The sequence below is a fragment of the Pseudophryne corroboree genome, chromosome 9, assembly GCF_028390025.1.
Source record: "Pseudophryne corroboree isolate aPseCor3 chromosome 9, aPseCor3.hap2, whole genome shotgun sequence".
Classification (NCBI taxonomy): domain Eukaryota; kingdom Metazoa; phylum Chordata; class Amphibia; order Anura; family Myobatrachidae; genus Pseudophryne; species Pseudophryne corroboree.
This window is the reverse complement of record NC_086452.1, coordinates 50,285,264-50,311,862: the sequence shown is the minus strand read 5'-3', so window position 1 is coordinate 50,311,862 and position 26,599 is coordinate 50,285,264. Positions and strand designations below refer to the sequence as shown.

General features: G+C 49.4%; 1 protein-coding gene across 3 annotated transcripts in view; it reads left to right on the top strand.

Annotated features, from left to right (window-relative positions):
• C9H1orf210 (chromosome 9 C1orf210 homolog) overlaps positions 1 to 26,599 on the top strand; it is a 542,874-nt gene that overhangs the window by 283,530 nt on the left and 232,745 nt on the right. For all 3 annotated transcript variants that reach the window (XM_063939312.1, XM_063939313.1, XM_063939314.1), the window contains one exon: positions 8,082 to 8,222. The gene's annotated coding sequence lies outside the window, so the exon portion shown is untranslated. The remainder of the gene's footprint in view (positions 1 to 8,081; positions 8,223 to 26,599) is intronic.

Sequence of the window (26,599 nt, the reverse complement as noted above, 5' to 3'; positions counted from 1 at the left end):
AGGGCATCAGAACCTTGCACAACGTTGAAATCATTCTCCACTGCACTTGAGACAGGTGCATTCCACCTCCTATATCGTGCTCAATTGTATAGGCTTGAATGGCCTTTTGCTGCTCCTCCAACCTCTGAAGCATATAGAGGGTTGAATTCCACCTCGTTACCACTACTTGCTTCAGATGATGGCAGGGCAGGTTCAGTAGTTTTTGGTGGTGCTCCAGTCTTCTGTACGTGGTGCCTGTATGCCGAAAGTGTCCCGCAATTCTTCTGGCCAACGACAGCATCTCTTGCACGCCCCTGTCGTTTTTAAAAAATTCTGCACCACCAAATTCAAGGTATGTGCAAAACATGGGACGTGCTGGAATTTGCCCATATTTAATGCACACACAATATTGCTGGCGTTGTCCGATGCCACAAATCCACAGGAGAGTCAAATTGGGGTAAGCCATTCCGCGATGATCTTCCTCAGTTGCCGTAAGAGGTTTTCAGCTGTGTGCGTATTCTGGAAAGCGGTGATACAAAGCGTAGCCTGCCTAGGAAAGAGTTGGCATTTGCGAGATGCTGCTACTGGTGCCGCCGCTGCTGTTCTTGCGGCGGGAGTCCATACATCTACCCAGTGGGCTGTCACAGTCATATAGTCCTGACCCTGCCCTGCTCCACTTGTCCACATGTCCGTGGTTAAGTGGACATTGGGTACAACTGCATTTTTTAGGACACTGGTGAGTCTTTTTCTGACGTCCGTGTACATTCTCGGTATCGCCTGCCTAGAGAAGTGGAACCTAGATGGTATTTGGTAACGGGGGCACACTGCCTCAATAAATTGTCTAGTTCCCTGTGAACTAACGGCGGATACCGGACGCACGTCTAACACCAACATAGTTGTCAAGGCCTCAGTTATCCGCTTTGCAGCAGGATGACTGCTGTGATATTTCATCTTCCTCGCAAAGGACTGTTGGACAGTCAATTGCTTACTGGAAGTAGTACAAGTGGGCTTACGACTTCCCCTCTGGGATGACCATCGACTCCCAGCAGCAACAACAGCAGCGCCAGCAGCAGTAGGCGTTACACGCAAGGATGCATCGGAGGAATCCCAGGCAGGAGAGGACTCGTCAGAATTGCCAGTGACATGGCCTGCAGGACTATTGGCATTCCTGGGGAAGGAGGAAATTGACACTGAGGGAGTTGGTGGGGTGGTTTGCGTGAGCTTGGTTACAAGAGGAAGGGATTTACTGGTCAGTGGACTGCTTCCGCTGTCGCCCAAAGTTTTTGAACTTGTCACTGACTTATTATGAATGCGCTGCAGGTGACGTATAAGGGAGGATGTTCCGAGGTGGTTAACGTCCTTACCCCTACTTATTACAGCTTGACAAAGGCAACACACGGCTTGACACCTGTTGTCCGCTTTTCTGTTGAAATACCTCCACACTGAAGAGCTGATTTTTTTGGTATTTTCACCTGGCATGTCAACGGCCATATTCCTCCCACGGACAACAGGTGTCTCCCCGGGTGCCTGACTTAAACAAACCACCTCACCATCAGAATCCTCCTGGTCAATTTCCTCCCCAGCGCCAGCAACACCCATATCCTCCTCATCCTGGTGTACTTCAACACTGACATCTTCAATCTGACTATCAGGAACTGGACTGCGGGTGCTCCTTCCAGCACTTGCAGGGGGCGTGCAAATGGTGGAAGGCGCATGCTCTTCACGTCCAGTGTTGGGAAGGTCAGGCATCGCAACCGACACAATTGGACTCTCCTTGTGGATTTGGGATTTCGAAGAATGCACAGTTCTTTGCGGTGCTTTTGCCAGCTTGAGTCTTTTCAGTTTTCTAGCGAGAGGCTGAGTGCTTCCATCCTCATGTGAAGCTGAACCACTAGCCATGAACATAGGCCAGGGCCTCAGCCGTTCCTTGCCACTCCGTGTGGTAAATGGCATATTGGCAAGTTTACGCTTCTCCTCCGACAATTTTATTTTAGGTTTTGGAGTCCTTTTTTTACTGATATTTGGTGTTTTGGATTTGACATGCTCTGTACTATGACATTGGGCATCGGCCTTGGCAGACGATGTTGCTGGCATTTCATCGTCTCGGCCATGACTAGTGGCAGCAGCTTCAGCACGAGGTGGAAGTGGATCTTGATCTTTCCCTAATTTTGGAACCTCAACATTTTTGTTCTCCATATTTTAATAGGCACAACTAAAAGGCACCTCAGGTAAACAATGGAGATGGATGGATACTAGTATACAATTATGGATGGACTGCCGAGTGCCGACACAGAGGTAGCTACAGCCGTGAACTACCGTACTGTGTCTGCTGCTAATATAGACTGGTTGATAATGAGATGTAGTATGTATAAAGAAGAAAGAAAAAAAAAACCACGGGTAGGTGGTATACAATTATGGATGGACTGCCGAGTGCCGACACAGAGGTAGCTACAGCCGTGGACTACCGTACTGTACTGTGTCTGCTGCTAATATAGACTGGATGATAATGAGATGTAGTATGTATAAAGAAGAAAGAAAAAAAAACCACGGGTAGGTGGTATACAATTATGGATGGACTGCCGAGTGCCGACACAGAGGTAGCTACAGCCGTGAACTACCGTACTGTGTCTGCTGCTAATAGAGACTGGTTGATAATGAGATGTAGTATGTATAAAGAAGAAAGAAAAAAAAAACCACGGGTAGGTGGTATACAATTATGGATGGACTGCCGAGTGCCGACACAGAGGTAGCTACAGCCGTGGACTACCGTACTGTACTGTGTCTGCTGCTAATATAGACTGGATGATAATGAGATGTAGTATGTATAAAGAAGAAAGAAAAAAAAAACCACGGGTAGGTGGTATACAATTATGGATGGACTGCCGAGTGCCGACACAGAGGTAGCTACAGCCGTGGACTACCGTACTGTACTGTGTCTGCTGCTAATATAGACTGGATGATAATGAGATGTAGTATGTATAAAGAAGAAAGAAAAAAAAACCACGGGTAGGTGGTATACAATTATGGATGGACTGCCGAGTGCCGACACAGAGGTAGCTACAGCCGTGAACTACCGTACTGTGTCTGCTGCTAATATAGACTGGTTGATAATGAGATGTAGTATGTATAAAGAAGAAAGAAAAAAAAACCACGGGTAGGTGGTATACAATTATGGATGGACTGCCGAGTGCCGACACAGAGATAGCTACAGCCGTGGACTACCGTACTGTACTGTGTCTGCTGCTAATATAGACTGGATGATAATGAGATGTAGTATGTATAAAGAAGAAAGAAAAAAAAAACCACGGGTAGGTGGTATACAATTATGGATGGACTGCCGAGTGCCGACACAGAGGTAGCTACAGCCGTGGACTACCGTACTGTACTGTGTCTGCTGCTAATATAGACTGGATGATAATGAGATGTAGTATGTATAAAGAAGAAAGAAAAAAAAAACCACGGGTAGGTGGTATACAATTATGGATGGACTGCCGAGTGCCGACACAGAGGTAGCTACAGCCGTGGACTACCGTACTGTACTGTGTCTGCTGCTAATATAGACTGGATGATAATGAGATGTAGTATGTATAAAGAAGAAAGAAAAAAAAACCACGGGTAGGTGGTATACAATTATGGATGGACTGCCGAGTGCCGACACAGAGGTAGCTACAGCCGTGAACTACCGTACTGTGTCTGCTGCTAGTATAGACTGGATGATAAATAATGATATAAAAAATATATATATATCACTACTGCAGCCGGACAGGTATATATTATATAATGAGGGACCTGCTGGACACTGTCTGTCAGCAGAATGAGTTTTTTAATTTTTATAGAATAAAAAAACACCACACAAGTCACACGACGAGTGTACTTTTTCAGGCAGACAATCACAATATACTATACTGGTGGTCAGTGTGGTCAGGTCACTGGTCACAGTGGTCAGTGGTCAGTCACACTGGCAGTGGCACTCTGGCAGCAAAAGTGTGCACTGTTTAATATGTACTCCTGGCTCCTGCTATAACCTATAACTGCTCCCCAGTCTCCCCCACAATTAAGCTGTGTGAGCACAGTCAGATATTATACATAGATGATGCAGCACACTGGGCTGAGCACAGATATGGTATGTGAGTGTGACTGAGTCACTGTGTATCGTTTTTTTCAGGCAGAGAACAAGAACAGAACGGATTATTAAATAATAATAAATTATAAAACTGCACTGGTGGGTCAGGTCACTGGTCATCAGTCACTAGTATAACTCCTCCTAAGCTCCAGTAAGTAAATGAAGTGTCTCACTCTCACTCTCCTATCTATTTTAATTTCTAAACGGAGAGGACGCCAGCCACGTCCTCTCCCTATCAATCTCAATGCACGTGTGAAAATGGCCGCGACGCGCGGCTCCTTATATAGAATCCGAGTCTCGCGATAGAATCCGAGCCTCGCGAGAATCCGACAGCGTGATGATGACGTTCGGGCGCGCTCGGGTTAACCGAGCAAGGCGGGAAGATCCGAGTCGCTCGGACCCGTGTAAAAAAACATGAAGTTCGGGCGGGTTCGGATTCAGAGAAACCGAACCCGCTCATCTCTAGTTGTTAGCTAACCAAAACAGTTGGCAATTGGGCAAAACCATGTGCAATGCAGGTGGGGCAGATGTAACATGTGCAGAGAGCGTTAGATTTGGGTGGGGTGTGTTCAAACTGAAATCTTAATTGCTGTATAAAAATTAAGCAGTCAGTATTTACCCTGCACAAAAACAATAAAACTCACCCAAATCTAACTCTCTCCGCACATGTTACATCTGCCCCACCTGCAGTGCACATGGTTTTACCCAATTAATCATTTATTTGGTTTGCTAGCAACTCTGAGTAACCCCCCATGTTTGATGTACATACAAAGCATGCTGCAGTTTTGAGTGGCAATTTCCTGGTTTTTGGGGTTTTTTTTTGGGGGGGGGGGGGGTTTGTGAGACACCATCAATCGTTTAACGACCTGTCATGTGTCCTGAGATGCTGGGAGAATTGAAGGGAAATCGTGCCTGGAATCGGATTGGATGCTGGTCGTCCTGGTGTATGGTTAGCATTATACATAACACAGCCAACACTTCTATATTCCTGTATAGTGGATGTAATTCCTAGTATATGTGACTGAGAGCTGCACCACACCAATTATGTAATACTGTATACTGGATTTAAGTCTCAGTATATGTCACTGACAGCTGCACAGTACCACTTGTATAATCCTTTGTAAAATATGTAATTCTCAGTATGTCATTGACAGCTGCACAGTCTTTTGTAACATATAGAATTCTCAGTATATGTCACTGACAGCTGCACAGTACCACTTGTGTAATCCTTTGTAAAGCATGTAAGTCTCAGTATATGTCACTGACAGCTGCACAGTACCACTTGCGTAATCCTTTGTAAAGCATGTAATTCTCAGTATATGTCACTGACAGCTGCACAGTACCACTTGTGTAATCCTTTGTAAAGCATGTAAGTCTCAGTATATGTCACCGACCGCTGCACAGTACCACTTGTGTAATCCTTTGTAAAGCATGTAAGTCTCAGTATATGTCACAGACAGCTGCACAGTACCACTGGTGTAATCCTTTGTAAAGCATGTAATTCTCAGTATATGTCACTGACAGCTGCACAGTAACACTTGTGTAATCCTTTGTAAAGCATGTAAGTCTCAGTATATGTCACCGACCGCTGCACAGTACCACTTGTGTAATCCTTTGTAAAGCATGTAAGTCTCAGTATATGTCACAGACAGCTGCACAGTACCACTGGTGTAATCCTTTGTAAAGCATGTAATTCTCAGTATATGTCACTGACAGCTGCACAGTACCACTTGCGTAATCCTTTGTAAAGCATGTAATTCTCAGTATATGTCACTGACAGCTGCACAGTACCACTTGTGTAATCCTTTGTAAAGCATGTAAGTCTCAGTATATGTCACCGACCGCTGCACAGTACCACTTGTGTAATCCTTTGTAAAGCATGTAAGTCTCAGTATATGTCACAGACAGCTGCACAGTACCACTTGCGTAATCCTTTGTAAAGCATGTAATTCTCAGTATATGTCACTGACAGCTGCACAGTACCACTTGCGTAATCCTTTGTAAAGCATGTAAGTCTCAGTATATGTCACAGACAGCTGCACAGTACCACTTGCGTAATCCTTTGTAAAGCATGTAAGTCTCAGTATATGTCACCGACCGCTGCACAGTACCACTTGTGTAATCCTTTGTAAAGCATGTAAGTCTCAGTATATGTCACAGACAGCTGCACAGTACCACTTGCGTAATCCTTTGTAAAGCATGTAAGTCTCAGTATATGTCACAGACAGCTGCACAGTACCACTTGCGTAATCCTTTGTAAAGCATGTAATTCTCAGTATATGTCACTGACAGCTGCACAGTACCACTTGCGTAATCCTTTGTAAAGCATGTAAGTCTCAGTATATGTCACAGACAGCTGCACAGTACCACTTGCGTAATCCTTTGTAAAGCATGTAATTCTCAGTATATGTCACCGACCGCTGCACAGTACCACTTGTGTAATCCTTTGTAAAGCATGTAAGTATCAGTATATGTCACTGACAGCTGCACAGTACCACTTGTGTAATCCTTTGTAAAGCATGTAAATCTCAGTATATGTCACCGACCGCTGCACAGTACCACTTGTGTAATCCTTTGTAAAGCATGTAAGTCTCAGTATATGACACTGACAGCTGCACAGTACCACTTGCGTAATCCTTTGTAAAGCATGTAATTCTCAGTATATGTCACTGACAGCTGCACAGTACCACTTGTGTAATCCTTTGTAAAGCATGTAAGTCTCAGTATATGTCACCGACCGCTGCACAGTACCACTTGTGTAATCCTTTGTAAAGCATGTAAGTCTCAGTATATGTCACAGACAGCTGCACAGTACCACTTGCGTAATGCTTTGTAAAGCATGTAAGTCTCAGTATATGTCACTGACTGCTGCACAGTACCACTTGTGTAATCCTTTGTAAGCATGTAATTCTCAGTATATGTCACCGACAGCTGCACAGTACCGCTTGTGTAATCCTTTGTAAAGAATGTAAGTCTCAGTATATGTCACAGACAGCTGCACAGTACCACTTGCGTAATCCTTTGTAAAGCATGTAAGTCTCAGTATATGTCACCGACCGCTGCACAGTACCACTTGTGTAATCCTTTGTAAAGCATGTAAGTCTCAGTATATGTCACAGACAGCTGCACAGTACCACTTGCGTAATAATTTGTAAAGCATGTAAGTCTCAGTATATGTCACTGACTGCTGCACAGTACCACTTGTGTAATCCTTTGTAAAGCATGTAAGTCTCAGTATATGTCACAGACAGCTGCACAGTACCACTGGTGTAATCCTTGGTAGAGTATGTAATTTGCAGTATATGTCACTGGCAGCTGCACCACAGCACTTCTGCAATACTGTATACTGCATGTAATTCACAGTATTACAGAAATGCTCCCTATATTATATTGTGGTCACTGCGATGGTTTGATTCAGACTTGTACGCTAATCCGATGGTTAGTGTACAAGTCCGTTGGTGGGGACATTGCGCATATGTAGTAACCTGGAGGTTACTTAGATGACCGATGGTCACACAGTGTGATCCGATGGTGCGTCAAGAGGCGTCTATTTACACCAGACGTCCCCTGCTTGCATTAGCATATTAGCTGTACGGTATTGCACAGTAGCTTCCTTGTGGGTGTGCAACAACGTACAAGTCTGAATCAGGCCCTCTGTGCTAGGAACCTGTTCCCTAAGGACCCAGGGGATTTTGCTCCCCTCTTAACTCCCTCCCCCTCCCCAAGATCTATTGAGATAGTCAATAAAACTGGTTTCCCGTGTCCTAGCAGCTACTGAGTTTATGATTGCGTCCCAGTGGAACCTAATAATTCTTCTTCTTATTTTTAATTTTTTACAAATTGTACTAAAGTTTTGTCAAAAATATTCATCGGTTCAATGGTTAAAAGGTGGAATATAAGCACTGCAAAGGTCATTAGGAAGGTCAGCAAGGTCAGAGAACATTAACCAATGCACCTAATGTTCCTTCTCTGTTTCCAGTGTCTGGTGAGTTCTGCCCCTGTATGATGCTGACAGAAGAGATGGATCACCATGTACAAAAGACTGGGCGGAGTGAGGTCATCAAGCGCTTCATCCGTGATGTCACTGAAAGGACCTACAATAGCACGGCATACAACCTCAGTAAGTCACGTATAATTAAATACCTGAGGATGAATCCATGGGGTATGGGACTCAAGGTCGACACCACTTAGGTCGACACCTGAAATAGGTTGACATGGACAAAAGGTCGACATGGAAAAAGGTCAACATGAGTTTTTTAATGTTTTTTTGTGTGAATCTCTCTGTAATGTGACGTGGAACCCCAATTAGTGCACCGTGTCCCCTCGCTCCGCTACCGCTGCCATCGGCACAGGTTACCATTCCCAATTGTAGTCCACGTGTTCAAAAGTTTAAAAAATGGAAAAAAAAATTAAATAGTCATGTCAAGCTTTTTCCATGTCGACCTTGTCCATGTCGACATTTTGTCCATGTCGACCTATTCCAGGTGTTTACCTAAGATGTGTCGACCAATTGGTGTCGACCTAAGTGGTGTCAACCTTATTGGTGTCGACCTGGAGTCCGGATACCGAATCCATGTACCGTACCACAAATATAAACAAAACTAGGTGATTCATCGCACCCTACGGGCGCTCTTCACACCGTCGCAAGGGGCTACGCCCCTTTAACCCTCAAGGGCGTGCAATATTTTTATTTTATGGAGTATTACCTCCAATCATAATTTTGTGAGTGGTTAAATATTGCAGGGACAAAGGGTGTTGGATGGTTAAGGGGCCATAGCCCCTTGCGACGGCATGAACATTGCACGCAAGGCACAATGAATCACCTAGTAGGTGCTGTGGTTGGGGAAGTGGCGGGTGCGTGGGAGATGCAGAGGGGCGATTGCGGGGTTGCCGCGGGTGGGTAAGGGTGTCGGTAGTCACCGTGGGTGGGGTAGGTGTGCTGTGGGTGGGGGAGGGGCGCTTGCAGAGGGGGCACGGATGGGGGATGGGTTCCAGAGGTGTTGCGGGTGGGGGAGGAAATATGTAGATGCTGTTGGTGGGGGAGGGGCAGGGGCCGCAGATGAAGGAGGGGGTCTGGAGGATCTGTCTGTGGAGGAGGGGCGTGCAGGGGGGTGCGTGCAGGGGGAGGGGTTGCAGAGGTGCTGCGGGTGGGGAAGTAGTGGTTGTGGGGTGCTGCGGATGGGGTCTGTAGATGATGTGGGTGGTGGAGGGCAGGGCCGGCCCAAGCTTACTTTTTTTGGTAAGCGAATTTAGAATTTAGCGCCTCTTGATGGGATCAAATTTTAAAAGAGGTGTGGTCTCACAAGGAAGGGGTGTGGCCACACAATAGTACCCCCAGGGTCCAGGGAGATTGTCAGTGACAGGGAGAAAGTGCGTGACTGGGTGGCAGAGGTGATGGAGATAGTGGGTGACTTAGGAGGCTGGGGTCACAGGGAGATAGTGGGTGCCATGTTCCCACAGTGCTAGATATGACCCCATAGTGCCAGATATGCCCCCACAGTGCCAGATACAGATATGCCCCCACAGTGCCATGTGCCCACAGTGCCAGATATGCGCCCACAGTGCCAGATACAGATATGCCCCCATAGTGCCATGTGCCAGATATGCCCCCACTGTGCCGCATATGCCCCCACAGTGCCGAATATGACCCCACAGTGCCACATATGACCCCACAGTGCCACATATGCCCCCACAGTGCCACATATGCCCCCACAGTGCCATGTGCCCACAATGCCAGATATGCCCCCACAGTGCTAGATATGCCCCCACAGTGCCACATATGCCCCCACAGTGCCAGATATGCCCCCACAGTGCCAGATACAGATATGCCCCCACAGTGCCATGTGCCCACAGTGCCAGATATGCGCCCACAGTGCCAGATACAGATATGCCCCCATAGTGCCATGTGCCAGATATGCCCCCACTGTGCCGAATATGCCCCCACTGTGCCAAATATGCCCCCACAGTGCCACATATGACCCCACAGTGCCACATATGACCCCACAGTGCCACATATGCCCCCACAGTGCCATGTGCCCACAATGCCAGATATGCCCCCACAGTGCCACATATGCCCCCACAGTTCCGCATATGACCCCCACAGTGCCGCATATGACCCCCACATTGCCACATATGTCCCCACAGTGCCACATATGCCCCCATAGTGCCATGTGCCCACAGTGCCAGATATGCCCCCACAGTGCCACATATGACCCCACAGTGCCAGATATGCCCCCACAGTGCCATGTGCCAGATATGCCCCCACAATGTTAGATATGCCCCCACAGTGCCACATATGACCCCACAGTGCCACATATGCCAACAGTGCTAGCTATGCCCCCCACAGTGTCAGATATTCCCCCACAGTGCCATATATGCCCCCACAGTGCCACATATGACCCCACAGTGCCACATATGCCAACAGTGCCAGATATGTCCCCATAGTGCCATGTGCCCACAGTGTTAGCTGTGCCCCCACAGTGCCACATATGCCCACAATGCCAGATATGCCCACAATGCCAGATATGCCCCCACAGTGCCACATATGACCCCACAGTGCCAGATATGCCCCCACAGTGCCAGATATTCCCCCACAGTGCCACATATGCCCCCACAGTGCCAGATACATATATGCCCCCACAGTGCCAGGTATGCCCCCAGAGTGCCACATATGCCCCCAGATATGCCCCCACAGTGCTAGATATGCCCCCACAATGCCACATATGACCCCACAGTGCCATGTGCCCACAGTGCTAGCTATGCCCCCGCAGTGCCACATATGACCCCACAGTACCATGTGCTCACAGTGCTAGCTATGCCCCTACAGTGCCACATAGGCCCCCACATATGCCCCCATAGTGCTGTTCACCGTTTTATGGATGTGTGCAGAGCGCAGTGCGCGCTTCTCCTGCCTGCCGCTCTGCCCCTCAGTCTGGTCTCCGGCGGTGACGGCAGCATGAATATCTCAAATCAGGCGCCGGTCCGCGAGCTCTGATTGGCTAACGAACCAGCACCTGATTTGAGCTATACACTCCGCCGTCACTGCCGGAGACCAGACCGAGGAGTTCCTGTCCGTTTGCCAGTATTCGTACCGGTTCCGTGAGTAGCGGCTCTGCCGCGTCCGTCGGCCTAGGCCGCTGTATTCCGTTATTATTTCTGTCACTGGTGTTTTGCAGAGGGTTCTGCTTATGCTGTCACCGCCGGTACACAAAAGTATTGTGTCGGCGTGTGGTCAGCATTTCCTTGTTGTTCTTTTCCTTTGGCGGCAAGCCGCACATACATTTAGTTTTAGGCTAGTTAGTAGCCCCTGGCTTTGGTTGTTTCAGTAAGAGGGCCCCTTGTTATCACCCTGTCTCGGTACACTCTTTGTCTCTCATTAAGACCTGAGGGGGCATCGAAGTTGGGCAGACGTAATCCGCCCTTCAAACGCAGCTGCCATGGGCTCAAGCAACCATAGTCTCGCAAGAGTGTACTGACAGCACGGGCGAGACAATGGAGATAGGGTGCCAGGGGCTATTCCCTTTCCATTCCCCTTTCCCAGCGTTACGTCCTGGTGCTCTGGACTCACTTCATAACATCTCCCTTGTTCTGAGCACCAGGAACGTAACAGGCACCTTGCCTGAACGCGAGCCATGCGAGGGGACGTGGTGCACTAATTGGGGTTCCCGGTCACATTACGGAGAAAATAAAAAAATCTCACGTCGACCCTTTTCCATGTCGACCTTTTGTCCACGCCGACCTAAGGCTTGTCGACCAATTGGTGTCGACCTAAGTGGTGTCAACCTAATTGGTGTCGACCCTGAGTCCCAGAAAGAGAGTGGAGACAGAGTGGAAGGATAAGAGATAAGGCTGAGAGAGAGAGAGAGAAAGAGAGAGAGAAAGAGGTGAGATAGGTGGGTGAGAGAGGTTTGAAAGAGAGAGAGGGGGCAGAGGGAGAGAAAGAGATAGAGAAAAGAATGAGAGAGAGAGAGAGGTGAGACAAAGGAGGGGGCGTGAGAGAGAGAACAGGGGAGGGAGAGAGGAGAGAGAAAGAGAAGTGGGTGAGAGGGTTCAGAGTGAGAGGGCAGGTGGGAAGGGGTGGGAAAGAGGTGACAGAGTGTGGGTCAGAGACAGAGAGAGAGAGAAAGGGGAGAGAAAGAGAGAGGTGAGACAGACAGCAGGGTAGAGAAAGTAGTGTGGGAGAGAGGCGAGATGAGGAGAAAGAGAGGAGGAGAAAGTTAAAAAAAGACAGAGAAAGAAAGAGAGACAGAGGGTTGATGGAGTGGGGGTGCAGGGTGTAAGAGAGAGAGGGGAGGGAGGGAGATGAAAGAAGGAAAGAGAGAGCAAAAGAAAGCGAGGGAGAGACGGGGGAGAGAGGGTTCGAGAGAGAGAAAGTAAGAAGGAGAGAAAAATGAGACAGAGAGGTAGAGATGAGCGCCTGAAATTTTTCGGGTTTTGTGTTTTGGTTTTGGGTTCGGTTCCGCGGCCGTGTTTTGGGTTCGAACGCGTTTTGGCAAAACCTCACCGAATTATTTTTGTCGGATTCGGGTGTGTTTTGGATTCGGGTGTTTTTTTCCAAAAACACTAAAAAACAGCTTAAATCATAGAATTTGGGGGTCATTTTGATCCCAAAGTATTATTAACCTCAAAAACCATAATTTACACTCATTTTCAGTCTATTCTGAATACCTCACACCTCACAATATTATTTTTAGTCCTAAAATTTGCACCGAGGTCGCTGTGTGAGTAAGATAAGCGACCCTAGTGGCCGACACAAACACCGGGCCCATCTAGGAGTGGCACTGCAGTGTCACGCAGGATGTCCCTTCCAAAAAACCCTCCCCAAACAGCACATGACGCAAAGAAAAAAAGAGGCGCAATGAGGTAGCTGTGTGAGTAAGATTAGCGACCCTAGTGGCCGACACAAACACCGGGCCCATCTAGGAGTGGCACTGCAGTGTCACGCAGGATGGCCCTTCCAAAAAACCCTCCCCAAACAGCACATGACGCAAAGAAAAAAAGAGGCGCAATGAGGTAGCTGACTGTGTGAGTAAGATTAGCGACCCTAGTGGCCGACACAAACACCGGGCACATCTAGGAGTGGCACTGCAGTGTCACGCAGGATGTCCCTTCCAAAAAACCCTCCCCAAACAGCACATGACGCAAAGAAAAAAAGAGGCGCAATGAGGTAGCTGTGTGAGTAAGATTAGCGACCCTAGTGGCCGACACAAACACCGGGCACATCTAGGAGTGGCACTGCAGTGTCACGCAGGATGTCCCTTCCAAAAAACCCTCCCCAAACAGCACATGACGCAAAGAAAAAAAGAGGCGCAATGAGGTAGCTGTGTGAGTAAGATTAGCGACCCTAGTGGCCGACACAAACACCGGGCCCATCTAGGAGTGGCACTGCAGTGTCACGCAGGATGTCCCTTCCAAAAAACCCTCCCCAATCAGCACATGATGCAAAGAAAAAGAAAAGAAAAAAGAGGTGCAAGATGGAATTATCCTTGGGCCCTCCCACCCACCCTTATGTTGTATAAACAAAACAGGACATGCACACTTTAACCAACCCATCATTTCAGTGACAGGGTCTGCCACACGACTGTGACTGATATGACGGGTTGGTTTGGACCCCCCCCCAAAAAAGAAGCAATTAATCTCTCCTTGCACAAACTGGCTCTACAGAGGCAAGATGTCCACCTCATCTTCACCCTCCGATATATCACCGTGTACATCCCCCTCCTCACAGATTATCAATTCGTCCCCACTGGAATCCACCATCTCAGCTCCCTGTGTACTTTGTGGAGGCAATTGCTGCTGGTCAATGTCTCCGCGGAGGAATTGATTATAATTCATTTTAATGAACATCATCTTCTCCACATTTTCTGGATGTAACCTCGTACGCCGATTGCTGACAAGGTGAGCGGCGGCACTAAACACTCTTTCGGAGTACACACTTGTGGGAGGGCAACTTAGGTAGAATAAAGCCAGTTTGTGCAAGGGCCTCCAAATTGCCTCTTTTTCCTGCCAGTATAAGTACGGACTGTGTGACGTGCCTACTTGGATGCGGTCACTCATATTATCCTCCACCATTCTATCAATGTTGAGAGAATCATATGCAGTGACAGTAGACGACATGTCCGTAATCGTTGTCAGGTCCTTCAGTCCGGACCAGATGTCAGCATCAGCAGTCGCTCCAGACTGCCCTGCATCACCGCCAGCGGGTGGGCTCGGAATTCTGAGCCTTTTCCTCGCACCCCCAGTTGCGGGAGAATGTGAAGGAGGAGATGTTGACAGGTCGCGTTCCGCTTGACTTGACAATTTTGTCACCAGCAGGTCTTTCAACCCCAGCAGACCTGTGTCTGCCGGAAAGAGAGATCCAAGGTAGGCTTTAAATCTAGGATCGAGCACGGTGGCCAAAATGTAGTGCTCTGATTTCAACAGATTGACCACCCGTGAATCCTTGTTAAGCGAATTAAGGGCTCCATCCACAAGTCCCACATGCCTAGCGGAATCGCTCCCTTTTAGCTCCTTCTTCAATGCCTCCAGCTTCTTCTGCAAAAGCCTGATGAGGGGAATGACCTGACTCAGGCTGGCAGTGTCTGAACTGACTTCACGTGTGGCAAGTTCAAAGGGCATCAGAACCTTGCACAACGTTGAAATCATTCTCCACTGCACTTGAGACAGGTGCATTCCATCTCCTATATCGTGCTCAATTGTATAGGCTTGAATGGCCTTTTGCTGCTCCTCCAACCTCTGAAGCATATAGAGGGTTGAATTCCACCTCGTTACCACTTCTTGCTTCAGATGATGGCAGGGCAGGTTCAGTAGTTTTTGGTGGTGCTCCAGTCTTCTGTACGTGGTGCCTGTACGCCGAAAGTGTCCCGCAATTTTTCTGGCCACCGACAGCATCTCTTGCACGCCCCTGTCGTTTTTTTAAAAATTCTGCACCACCAAATTCAAGGTATGTGCAAAACATGGGACGTGCTGGAATTTGCCCATATTTAATGCACACACAATATTGCTGGCGTTGTCCGATGCCACAAATTCACAGGAGAGTCCAATTGGGGTAAGCCATTCCGCGATGATCTTCCTCAGTTGCCGTAAGAGGTTTTCAGCTGTGTGCGTATTCTGGAAAGCGGTGATACAAAGCGTAGCCTGCCTAGGAAAGAGTTGGCGTTTGCGAGATGCTGCTACTGGTGCCGCCGCTGCTGTTCTTGCGGCGGGAGTCCATACATCTACCCAGTGGGCTGTCACAGTCATATAGTCCTGACCCTGCCCTGCTCCACTTGTCCACATGTCCGTGGTTAAGTGGACATTGGGTACAACTGCATTTTTTAGGACACTGGTGAGTCTTTTTCTGACGTCCGTGTACATTCTCGGTATCGCCTGCCTAGAGAAGTGGAACCTAGATGGTATTTGGTAACGGGGGCACACTGCCTCAATAAATTGTCTAGTTCCCTGTGAACTAACGGCGGATACCGGACGCACGTCTAACACCAACATAGTTGTCAAGGACTCAGTTATCCGCTTTGCAGTAGGATGACTGCTGTGATATTTCATCTTCCTCGCAAAGGACTGTTGAACAGTCAATTGCTTACTGGAAGTAGTACAAGTGGGCTTACGACTTCCCCTCTGGGATGACCATCGACTCCCAGCGGCAACAACAGCAGCGCCAGCAGCAGTAGGCGTTACACGCAAGGATGCATCGGAGGAATCCCAGGCAGGAGAGGACTCGTCAGACTTGCCAGTGACATGGCCTGCAGGACTATTGGCATTCCTGGGGAAGGAGGAAATTGACACTGAGGGAGTTGGTGGGGTGGTTTGCGTGAGCTTGGTTACAAGAGGAAGGGATTTACTGGTCAGTGGACTGCTTCCGCTGTCACCCAAAGTTTTTGAACTTGTCACTGACTTATTATGAATGCGCTGCAGGTGACGTATAAGGGAGGATGTTCCGAGGTGGTTAACGTTCTTACCCCTACTTATTACAGCTTGACAAAGGGAACACACGGCTTGACACCTGTTGTCCGCATTTCTGGTGAAATACCTCCACACCGAAGAGCTGATTTTTTTGGTATTTTCACCTGGCATGTCAACGGCCATATTCCTCCCACGGACAACAGGTGTCTCCCCGGGTGCCTGACTTAAACAAACCACCTCACCATCAGAATCCTCCTGGTCAATTTCCTCCCCAGCGCCAGCAACACCCATATCCTCCTCATCCTGGTGTACTTCAACACTGACATCTTCAATCTGACTATCAGGAACTGGACTGCGGGTGCTCCTTCCAGCACTTGCAGGGGGCGTGCAAATGGTGGAAGGCGCATGCTCTTCACGTCCAGTGTTGGGAAGGTCAGGCATCGCAACCGACACAATTGGACTCTCCTTGTGGATTTGGGATTTCAAAGAACGCACAGTTCTTTGCGGTGCTTTTGCCAGCTTGAGTCTTTTCAGTTTTCTAGCGAGAGGCTGAGTGCTTCCATCCTCATGTGAAGCTGAACCACTAGCCATGAACATAGGCCAGGGCCTCAGCCGTTCCTTGCCACTCCGTGTGGTAAATGGCATATTGGCAAGTTTACGCTTCTCCTCCGACAATTTTATTTTAGGTTTTGGAGTCCTTTTTTTTCTGATATTTGGTGTTTTGGATTTGACATGCTCTGTACTATGACATTGGGCATCGGCCTTGGCAGACGACGTTGCTGGCATTTCATCGTCTCGGCCATGACTAGTGGCAGCAGCTTCAGCACGAGGTGGAAGTGGATCTTGATCTTTCCCTAATTTTGGAACCTCAACTTTTTTGTTCTCCATATTTTATAGGCAGAACTAAAAGGCACCTCAGGTAAACAATGGAGATGGATGGATTGGATACTAGTATACAATTATGGACGGACTGCCACGGTTAGGTGGTATAAAAAAACCACGGTTAGGTGGTATATAATACAATTATGGATGGACGGACTGCCTGCCGAGTGCCGACACAGAGGTAGCCACAGCCGTGAACTACCGCACTGTACACTGGTTGATAAAGAGATAGTAGTATACTCGTAACAACTAGTATGACGACGGTATAAAGAATGAAAAAAAAAACACGGTTAGGTGGTATATATTATAATACAATTATGGATGGACGGACTGCCTGCCGAGTGCCGACACAGAGGTAGCCACAGCCGTGAACTACCGCACTGTACACTGGTTGATAAAGAGATAGTAGTATACTCGTAACAACTAGTATGACGACGGTATAAAGAATGAAAAAAAAAACACGGTTAGGTGGTATATATTATAATACAATTATGGTTGGACGGACTGCCTGCCGAGTGCCGACACAGAGGTAGCCACAGCCGTGAACTACCGCACTGTACACTGGTTGATAAAGAGATAGTAGTATACTCGTAACAACTAGTATGACGACGGTATAAAGAATGAAAAAAAAACCACGGTTAGGTGGTATATATTATAATACAATTATGGATGGACGGACTGCCTGCCGAGTGCCGACACAGAGGTAGCCACAGCCGTGAACTACCGCACTGTACACTGGTTGATAAAGAGATAGTAGTATACTCGTAACAACTAGTATGACGACGGTATAAAGAATGAAAAAAAAACCACGGTTAGGTGGTATATATTATAATACAATTATGGTTGGACGGACTGCCTGCCGAGTGCCGACACAGAGGTAGCCACAGCCGTGAACTACCGCACTGTACACTGGTTGATAAAGAGATAGTAGTATACTCGTAACAACTAGTATGACGACGGTATAAAGAATGAAAAAAAAACCACGGTTAGGTGGTATATAATACAATTATGGTTGGACGGACTGCCTGCCGAGTGCCGACACAGAGGTAGCCACAGCCGTGAACTACCGCACTGTACACTGGTTGATAAAGAGATAGTAGTATACTCGTAACAACTAGTATGACGACGGTATAAAGAATGAAAAAAAAACCACGGTTAGGTGGTATATATTATAATACAATTATGGTTGGACGGACTGCCTGCCGAGTGCCGACACAGAGGTAGCCACAGCCGTGAACTACCGCACTGTACACTGGTTGATAAAGAGATAGTAGTATACTCGTAACAACTAGTATGACGACGGTATAAAGAATGAAAAAAAAACCACGGTTAGGTGGTATATATTATAATACAATTATGGATGGACGGACTGCCTGCCGAGTGCCGACACAGAGGTAGCCACAGCCGTGAACTACCGCACTGTACACTGGTTGATAAAGAGATAGTAGTATACTCGTAACAACTAGTATGACGACGGTATAAAGAATGAAAAAAAAACCACGGTTAGGTGGTATATATTATAATACAATTATGGTTGGACGGACTGCCTGCCGAGTGCCGACACAGAGGTAGCCACAGCCGTGAACTACCGCACTGTACACTGGTTGATAAAGAGATAGTAGTATACTCGTAACAACTAGTATGACGACGGTATAAAGAATGAAAAAAAAACCACGGTTAGGTGGTATATATTATAATACAATTATGGATGGACGGACTGCCTGCCGAGTGCCGACACAGAGGTAGCCACAGCCGTGAACTGCCGCACTGTACACTGGTTGATAAAGAGATAGTAGTATACTCGTAACAACTAGTATGACGACGGTATAAAGAATGAAAAAAAAACCACGGTTAGGTGGTATATAATACAATTATGGTTGGACGGACTGCCTGCCGAGTGCCGACACAGAGGTAGCCACAGCCGTGAACTACCGCACTGTACACTGGTTGATAAAGAGATAGTAGTATACTCGTAACAACTAGTATGACGACGGTATAAAGAATGAAAAAAAAACCACGGTTAGGTGGTATATATTATAATACAATTATGGATGGACGGACTGCCTGCCGAGTGCCGACACAGAGGTAGCCACAGCCGTGAACTACCGCACTGTACTGTGTCTGCTGCTAATATAGACTGGTTGATAAAGAGATAGTATACAATACTACTAATATACTGGTGGTCAGGCACTGGTCACCACTAGTCACACTGGCAGTGGCACTCCTGCAGCAAAAGTGTGCACTGTTTAATTTTAATATAATATTATTTATCATGTACTCCTGGCTCCTGCTATAACAACCTGCAGTGCTCCCCAGTCTCCCCCACAATTATAAGCTTTATATACAATACATTGATGTGCAGCACACAGACTGAGTCACTGTGTGACTGTGTATCGTTTTTTTCAGGCAGAGAACGGATATATTAAATAAAACAAACAACTGCACTGTCTCTGGTGGTCACTGGTCACTGTGGTCGTCAGTCACTAAACTCTGTCTGCACTCTCTTCTAATCTACAGTATCACAGCAATCTCTCTCTCTCTCTCTCTTCTAAATCTAATCTAAATGGAGAGGACGCCAGCCACGTCCTCTCCCTATCAATCTCAATGCACGTGTGAAAATGGCGGCGACGCGCGGCTCCTTATATAGAATCCGAGTCTCGCGAGAATCCGACAGCGTCATGATGACGTTCGGGCGCGCTCGGGTTAACCGAGCAAGGCGGGAAGATCCGAGTCGCTCGGACCCGTGAAAAAAAAAGTGAAGTTCGTGCGGGTTCGGATTCAAAGAAACCGAACCCGCTCATCTCTACAGAGAGGTAGTGTAAGAGAGAGAGGGTTGAGAGAGAGTCGGATGAGGAGAGCAGGGGAGAGAGAGAGAAAGGGAGGATGAGAGATAAGATTGAGTGAGACGGGGGGGGGGGGTGAACGAGGGAGAGGGGACAAAGAAGAATGAGCAGGGTAGAGAGAGAGAGGGGGGACAGAGAAAGTGAAAGAGAGGAAGAAAGAGAAAGACAGAGAAATGAGAGAGAAAGAAAGAAAGAAAGAAAGAAAGAAAGAGAAAGAAAACGAAGGAAAGAAAAGAGAGAGAACGAGAGAGAGTTAAAAAGAGAGAAAGAGAGAGAGAGAAGGGGGTGAGAGACAGAGTTGAGAAAGAGGGGGGAGATATAGAATGAAAGAAAGAGAAAGGGAAAAAGTGGGGATGAGAGAGAGGGGGGTCTGGGGGGAGAGAGAGACCAGGGTTGAGAGAGGGGAGATTGAGAAAGAGAGATAAAAAGGGAGAGAGGTGAGACGGATGGAGGGTTGAGAGAGAAGGGGTACAGGTGGCCCTGTGTACCTAGCTCTGTCCCCCTGCCCCTAGTGCAAGCGTCACTGTGCGTCCCTCTCTTCAGTGCAAGCGGCACTTTGTATCTCGGGCAGTAGTGGGTCCCCCTTCTCATCAGTGACGGTAACAGCGGTTCCCCTTTCTTCTTCGGCAGCAGTGGGTCCCTTCTTCTGTTTCTTGTTGGATCATGATGTCGGGCAACAGCGTCAGAGAGTGGAAGAAAAGCTGAGTGTGGCTGGATTGGCTGGACCACATCCGCCTGCTAGCACTGCTGCATGCCCCTCCATTGCACCACTCTGCCGCAGGTCCTTACTTAAAAAAACAGTGGCAGAAAAAACATGGGGTGGATCCGACAGTGCCTCCAGTCAACCCACAAAGCCTGTTCCACCCAGTCACCCCTCCCCCCCACACACAACCTGTTACCCCAGTCACCCCCCCTCCCCACACACACAGCCTGATCCCACCAGCCACACACCCCTCCCTGCACACACCGTCACTCCCCCACAAACACAGCATGTTACCCCTAGTCACCCCCCCCCCACACACACACAGCATGTTACCCCTAGTCACCCCCCCCCCCCACACACACACATCCGGTTACCCCCAGTCATCCCCCCTCCCCACACACACTCTGCCACCCTCCCCCCCCCACACACACAGCCTGTTACCCCCCAGTCATTCCCCCCTCCCCACACACACACACAGCCTGTTACCCACGAGTCATTCCCCCCTCCCCACACACACACACAGCCTGTTACCCCCAGTCACACACACACACACACACACACACACAAATGTGGCAGAAAAAACATGGGGTGGATCCGACAGTGCCTCCAGTCAACCCACAAAGCCTGTTCCACCCAGTCACCCCTCCCCCCCACACACAACCTGTTACCCCAGTCACCCCCCCCCTCCCCACACACACAGCCTGTTCCCCCTAGTCCCCCCCTCCACACACTGTCACTCCCCCACAAACACACAGCATGTTACCCCTAGTCACCCCCCCCCCCCACACACACAGCATGTTACCCCTAGTCACCCCCCCCCCACACACACATACACACATCCGGTTACCCCCAGTCATCCCCCCTCCCCACACACACTCTGCCGCCCCCCCCCTTCCCACACACACACAGCCTGTTACCCCCCAGTCATTCCCCCCTATCCACACACACACACACAGCCTGTTACCCCCGAGTCATTCCCCCCTCCCCACACACACACACAGCCTGTTACCCCCAGTCACACACACACACACACACACACACACACACACACACACACACACACACACACACCCTGTTACCCCCAGTCATTCCCCCTCCCCATACACACAGCCTGTTACCCCCAGTCACCCCCTCACACACACACACACACACACACAGCCTGTTACCCCCAGTCACCCCCCCTCCCCGCACACACTCAGCCTGCCCCCCCAGTCACACCCCCACACACACACACACAGCCTGTTACCCCCAGTCATTCCCCCTCCCCACACACACAGCCAGTTACCCCCAGTCACCCCCGCCCTCCCTGCACACACAGCCTGTTCCCCCTAGTCCCCCCCTCCCCCTCCACACACCATCACCCCCCCCACACACACACACACACACACACACACAGCCTGTTACTTCTAGTCAGCCCCCCCCCACACACACACACAGCTTGTTACCCCCAGTCATCCCCCCTCCCCACACACACTCTGCCGCCCCCCAGTCACACACCCCTCACCCCCACACACACACACAGCCTGTTACCCCCCCGTCATTCCCCCTCCCCACACACACACAGCATTTTAACCCCAGTCACCACCCCTCCCAACACACACTCAGCCTGCCCCTCCAGTCACACACCCCCACAGACACACACAGCCTGTTACCCCCAGTCATCCCCCCTCCCCACACACACAAATACACATATATACTGTAGCTAGGCCACACACAGACAACCGCCAGGAACCAAGCAATTGGGGGCGCGGTCTAACATTGGACCCCGTGACCATGCCCATTTTTAATAAAAACCCTAGCATGCAGCAAGACAGCACCTGGCTGGAGGTGGATCTGCCCGGGACTCCGGAAGAGAACGCTGAAGTCGCGTCATTGTCTGTGCGTTTGTGCGCAGGTGCCACAGGAGGAGGGGAGATAACAGCCCACTGTCGGAGGGCGGGAGGTCGGAGGGTGGCCATTGCAGGCTGCTGTAGCAAGAATTTTTTTTTCCTGTCTACAGCAGCAGCACAGTAGATGCTGTGGGCATATCTGCAGCTCCATCCGCCCCATTGTTAATCCGCCCATGGGTGGGGGTGGCGCAGGTGGGGGAGAGGCAGATGCAGGGCTGTTGCGGATGGGGGAGGGGTTATAGAAGCGGTGCAGGGGGGAAAGGGGTGGGTGTGGGGGTGCTGGGAGTGGGGTAGGGGATCGGGAAGCGCAGCGGTGGGGAGGAGCGGGAGTGAAGCAGCTGGGGGTGTGGCAGGTGTGGCGGATGGGGTTTATAGGTTCTGTGGGTGGTGGAGTGGTAGGTCCGGAGGTGGTGTGGTTTGGGTAGGGGGGCTGGGCGTGCCGTGGATGGGGGTCCGGTGGTGCTGTGGGCAGGGGAGGGGTGGGTGCTGGGGTGGGGGAGGGGCAGGTGCGGGGGTGCCATGTGTGTTGGAGGCTGCTGCGGGTGGGGAAGGGGCGGGTGCTGCGAGTGTGGTAGTGGGTTGGGAGGTGCGGAGTTGATGCGGATGGGGGAGTGGCAGGTGCAGGGGTGCCGCGGATGGGGTCCATAGGTTCTGTGGGTGGTGGAGTGGTGGGTGCGGGGTGCTGCGGTTTGGGTAGGGGTCTGGAGGCACCACGGCTGGGGGAGGGGCAGGTGCAAGTGTCCAGTGGCGATGTAGGTGGTGGGGAGGGGCGGGTGTAGGAGTCCTGTGGGTTGGGGAGGGGCGGTTGCATCTGTGCTGCAGGTGGGAAAGGGATGGGTGTGGGGAATGCGGGACCCAGGGTGCTGCAAGTGGGGTAGGGGGGTGCAGCTGGTGGGGGCGCAGCTAAGTTGACACAGGTGGGGGAGTGGCAGGTGCAGGGGTCTCGTGTTTGGGGGATGGGGTCCATAGGTGCTGTGGGTGGCGGAGCGGCGGGAGTGGGGTACTGCGGTTTGAATAGGGGGTGTGGTGGCGCCACGGGAGGGGCGGGTGCTGTGGTGCTGTGGATGGGGTTCCGGTGGCGTTGCGGGTGGGGGAGTGCGGATGTGGGGGGACTCAGGGGGTGGGATGTACTAACCTCTGTCACTGCGGTATCTGGCTTATTGCGTGTGTTCTCCTCAGTAATAGGATCGCCGTCCATTGGGTGGGAGGTATGGGTCTAGTTCGGTTATGGGATGGGCCTGTGGGGTGCGGTGGGTGTTGCATGTGGGGTGAGGGGTTTGTTGTTTGGAGGAGTTGTGGGTGTGCGTGGGTTGTGTTTGCTGTAGTCGTGTGAGGGTTAGGGGTTCATGAGGTGTTAGGGTTGAGTATAGAATGTGCAGGGATGAGGAAGGGAGTGTGTGTGTGGGGGGAAGGTGGGGAGTGTTCGTGTGTGTGAAGGAGAAGAGGGTGCGGTGGTGTGTGGAAAAGTGGAGGTGTGCCTCTGGGGTGTATGGCTGTAGCAGATGCCGGTAGTGGGGACTCCCCGCCTGTGCAGTGACCTAGTCGTTTGGCTGCATCGGGAGGGAGTTCCCGTTCAGCAGCACTGTGGCTGGAGCAATGTCCCGTCCAGGCTCCAGGCGGGTGCACCTGGTCTGGCCTCCACAGTGTGTGCCTGGTGCCGGGGATGTGAATGGGGCTGGCGCCGCGCGTGTTCACGGAGTTGCAGGCTGGCTGTGAGGCGGGCGGCATAGTGGTGTGGCCGGAGCGGAGTGAGGCGGCAGTAGGAGGGAGCTGTGTATGTGCGGCGCTGTGTATGTGTGGTGCTGGGGATTGGTGAGTGTGGTGCTCCGTCCCACTGTACCTGCTCGTCCCCTGCTGCCGTCCTGTGCGACCCCCCACTGGCTGGATGCGGTAGGGGGTGAGTTGGGGGGTGCATAAAAGGGAGGGGTCCTCAGCGTGGGGTGTGGGTGTGAGGGGGCCAGGAAGTTGTGTAGTCTGGAGAGGTGCGGCGGGTGTCCAGCGGTGCTTAGAAGTCCCCGTCCAGATAGCCTGTGTTCCCCTCCCTGCTGCTGCTGCTGGCTGGAGCTGTGTGTGGTGCTACTGGTGCCCATGGCCACCCCCCTATACTATGTCAAGGGGCATTTTTTACTTGCCTCTGGTGCTGGCCCAGGCCACGGTATCTCTCCCTGCAGATGCTGCTGACTCCGCCCAGCTCTGTGACTCCGCCCAGCATTAGAGGCCCAGGCACAGAGTCACAGATCTGGGCTATTATATAGGAGATAGTTATTTTAAAACCTGCTGGGAAAATCTCAGAAAATCCGTGATTTCCCAAATTTGTCCTTAACAAATATTGCCTGCCGGTGTGTGCCTTTCTGTATGACTTGTTCCCATGGGTTGGGGCTGGGAGACCGGCGCTGGGGATCCCGGCAGCAGAATGACGGCACGGAAGGGTGGGGGCGAGCATAGCAAAGCTCCTTGCGAGCTCGCTGCTCTCGCCACAGGTTCTATTCCCACTCTATGGGTGTCGTGGAATAGTCCCTGTTAGTCATCATGCCAACTGTCAGGTGTTTGAACGTTCGACATCCCGGCGTCGTTACCATGTGCTTATGGCAGAATTCCGAGTTGCTTTGTCCATCAGGGGGTAATGTATAGTTTATCATCTATACATCTATTCTAGTATTAGATATACTGTATATGTATATATATATAGTCGAAGTCAAAAATATCACATATACACCACATACAAACTCCAAACAATTGGGTCTCTGTGCATGCACATACACGCAGCATGCACAGCGATATATGGTAGCCTACGCATTCACACAGACAAGCCACAAAGATATATTCAACACATATTTCATACAACACATAAATTAAACATGTCAAGCACCAGACATTATAATGTACTTATATAAGAGAGTTATAACATCATATATATATGTATTATTGGAACGGAACAAGTTAAACATATCATGCTTAATGTCAAAATGATCAGGATAATGTGTGTGTTAATTTGATAGCTATGGTTAGATTGTAGCACATTGCAACAATTAGTTATGATTAAATGTATGAATATGAAGCCACAATTCTAAAGGGAACAAAGGATTTGCTGAAAGACATCATGTGTGCAGAAAGAAACCAGTGGCTAACCCCTATAATTGCATCATCAAATTAGATGTTGCTTGCATATGAACTGACCAATAACACATCATGTATGAGAGATCTCCCTCCCCTGGACCAATAACAGAAGACTCAGTCTCAGACATGTACCTCCCCCAATACACAGTATATAGGTATTTCCCCTCACCCAGGAAGCTCTGTTGGTTGCTGTTGCTGAGATGGAGGAAAGTTCTATGGGACAGGGTGATGTATGTTGGCTGTATCTGCTTCTTATGTAACTGATTCTTTTGTAACTACAACTGCTTCTTATGTAATTGTAACTCTGTAACCATATATATATACATATTATAACTGAATTATATACTGTACATATGTTATATTGTATGCATACCCTTTTAATATCAAATATATACATATACATCAGTAATACAATGTGTGCAACTGCTTGCTTTCTCTTGAGGAATATAGGGCTGCAACGTTCAGTGCACTTTTATCGTATATGGGCCCTCATTCCGAGTTGTTCGCTCGCAAGCTGCTTTTAGCAGCTTTACACACGCTAAGCCGCCGCCTACTGGGAGTGAATCTTAGCATAGTAAAATTGCGAACGAAAGAATTCTCAAAATTGCGATTACACACCTCTTAGCAGTTTCTGAGTAGCATCAACCTTACTCGGCATCTGCGATCAGTTCAGTGCTTGTCGTTCCTGGTTTGACGTCCAAAACACACCCAGCGTTCGCTCAGACACTCCTCCGTTTCTCCAGCCACTCCCGCGTTTTTCCCAGAAACGGTAGCGTTTTTTCCCTCACACCCATAAAACGGCCTGTTTCCGCCCAGAAACACCCACTTCCTGTCAATCACACTCCGATCGCCTCAACGAAGAAAAAGCCGTGAGTAAAATACCTAACTGTATAGCAAATTTACTTGGCGCAGTCGCAGTGCGAACATTGCGCATGCGCACTAAGCGGAAAATCGCTGCGATGCGAAGAAATTTACAGAGCGAACAACTCGGAATGACCCCCATGGTAATAAGATGCGCCTTGCGTCCGCAGTATATAACTTCTAAGACAATTTATTATCCTGCACCTTTCAAATAATTAATACTAAGTTTAACAGAAACCAGCTGTAGTGAATCCAATAAGAAAATCCTTATAAAGTTTTTTCTTGACTGGAGGTGCTCCCGGAA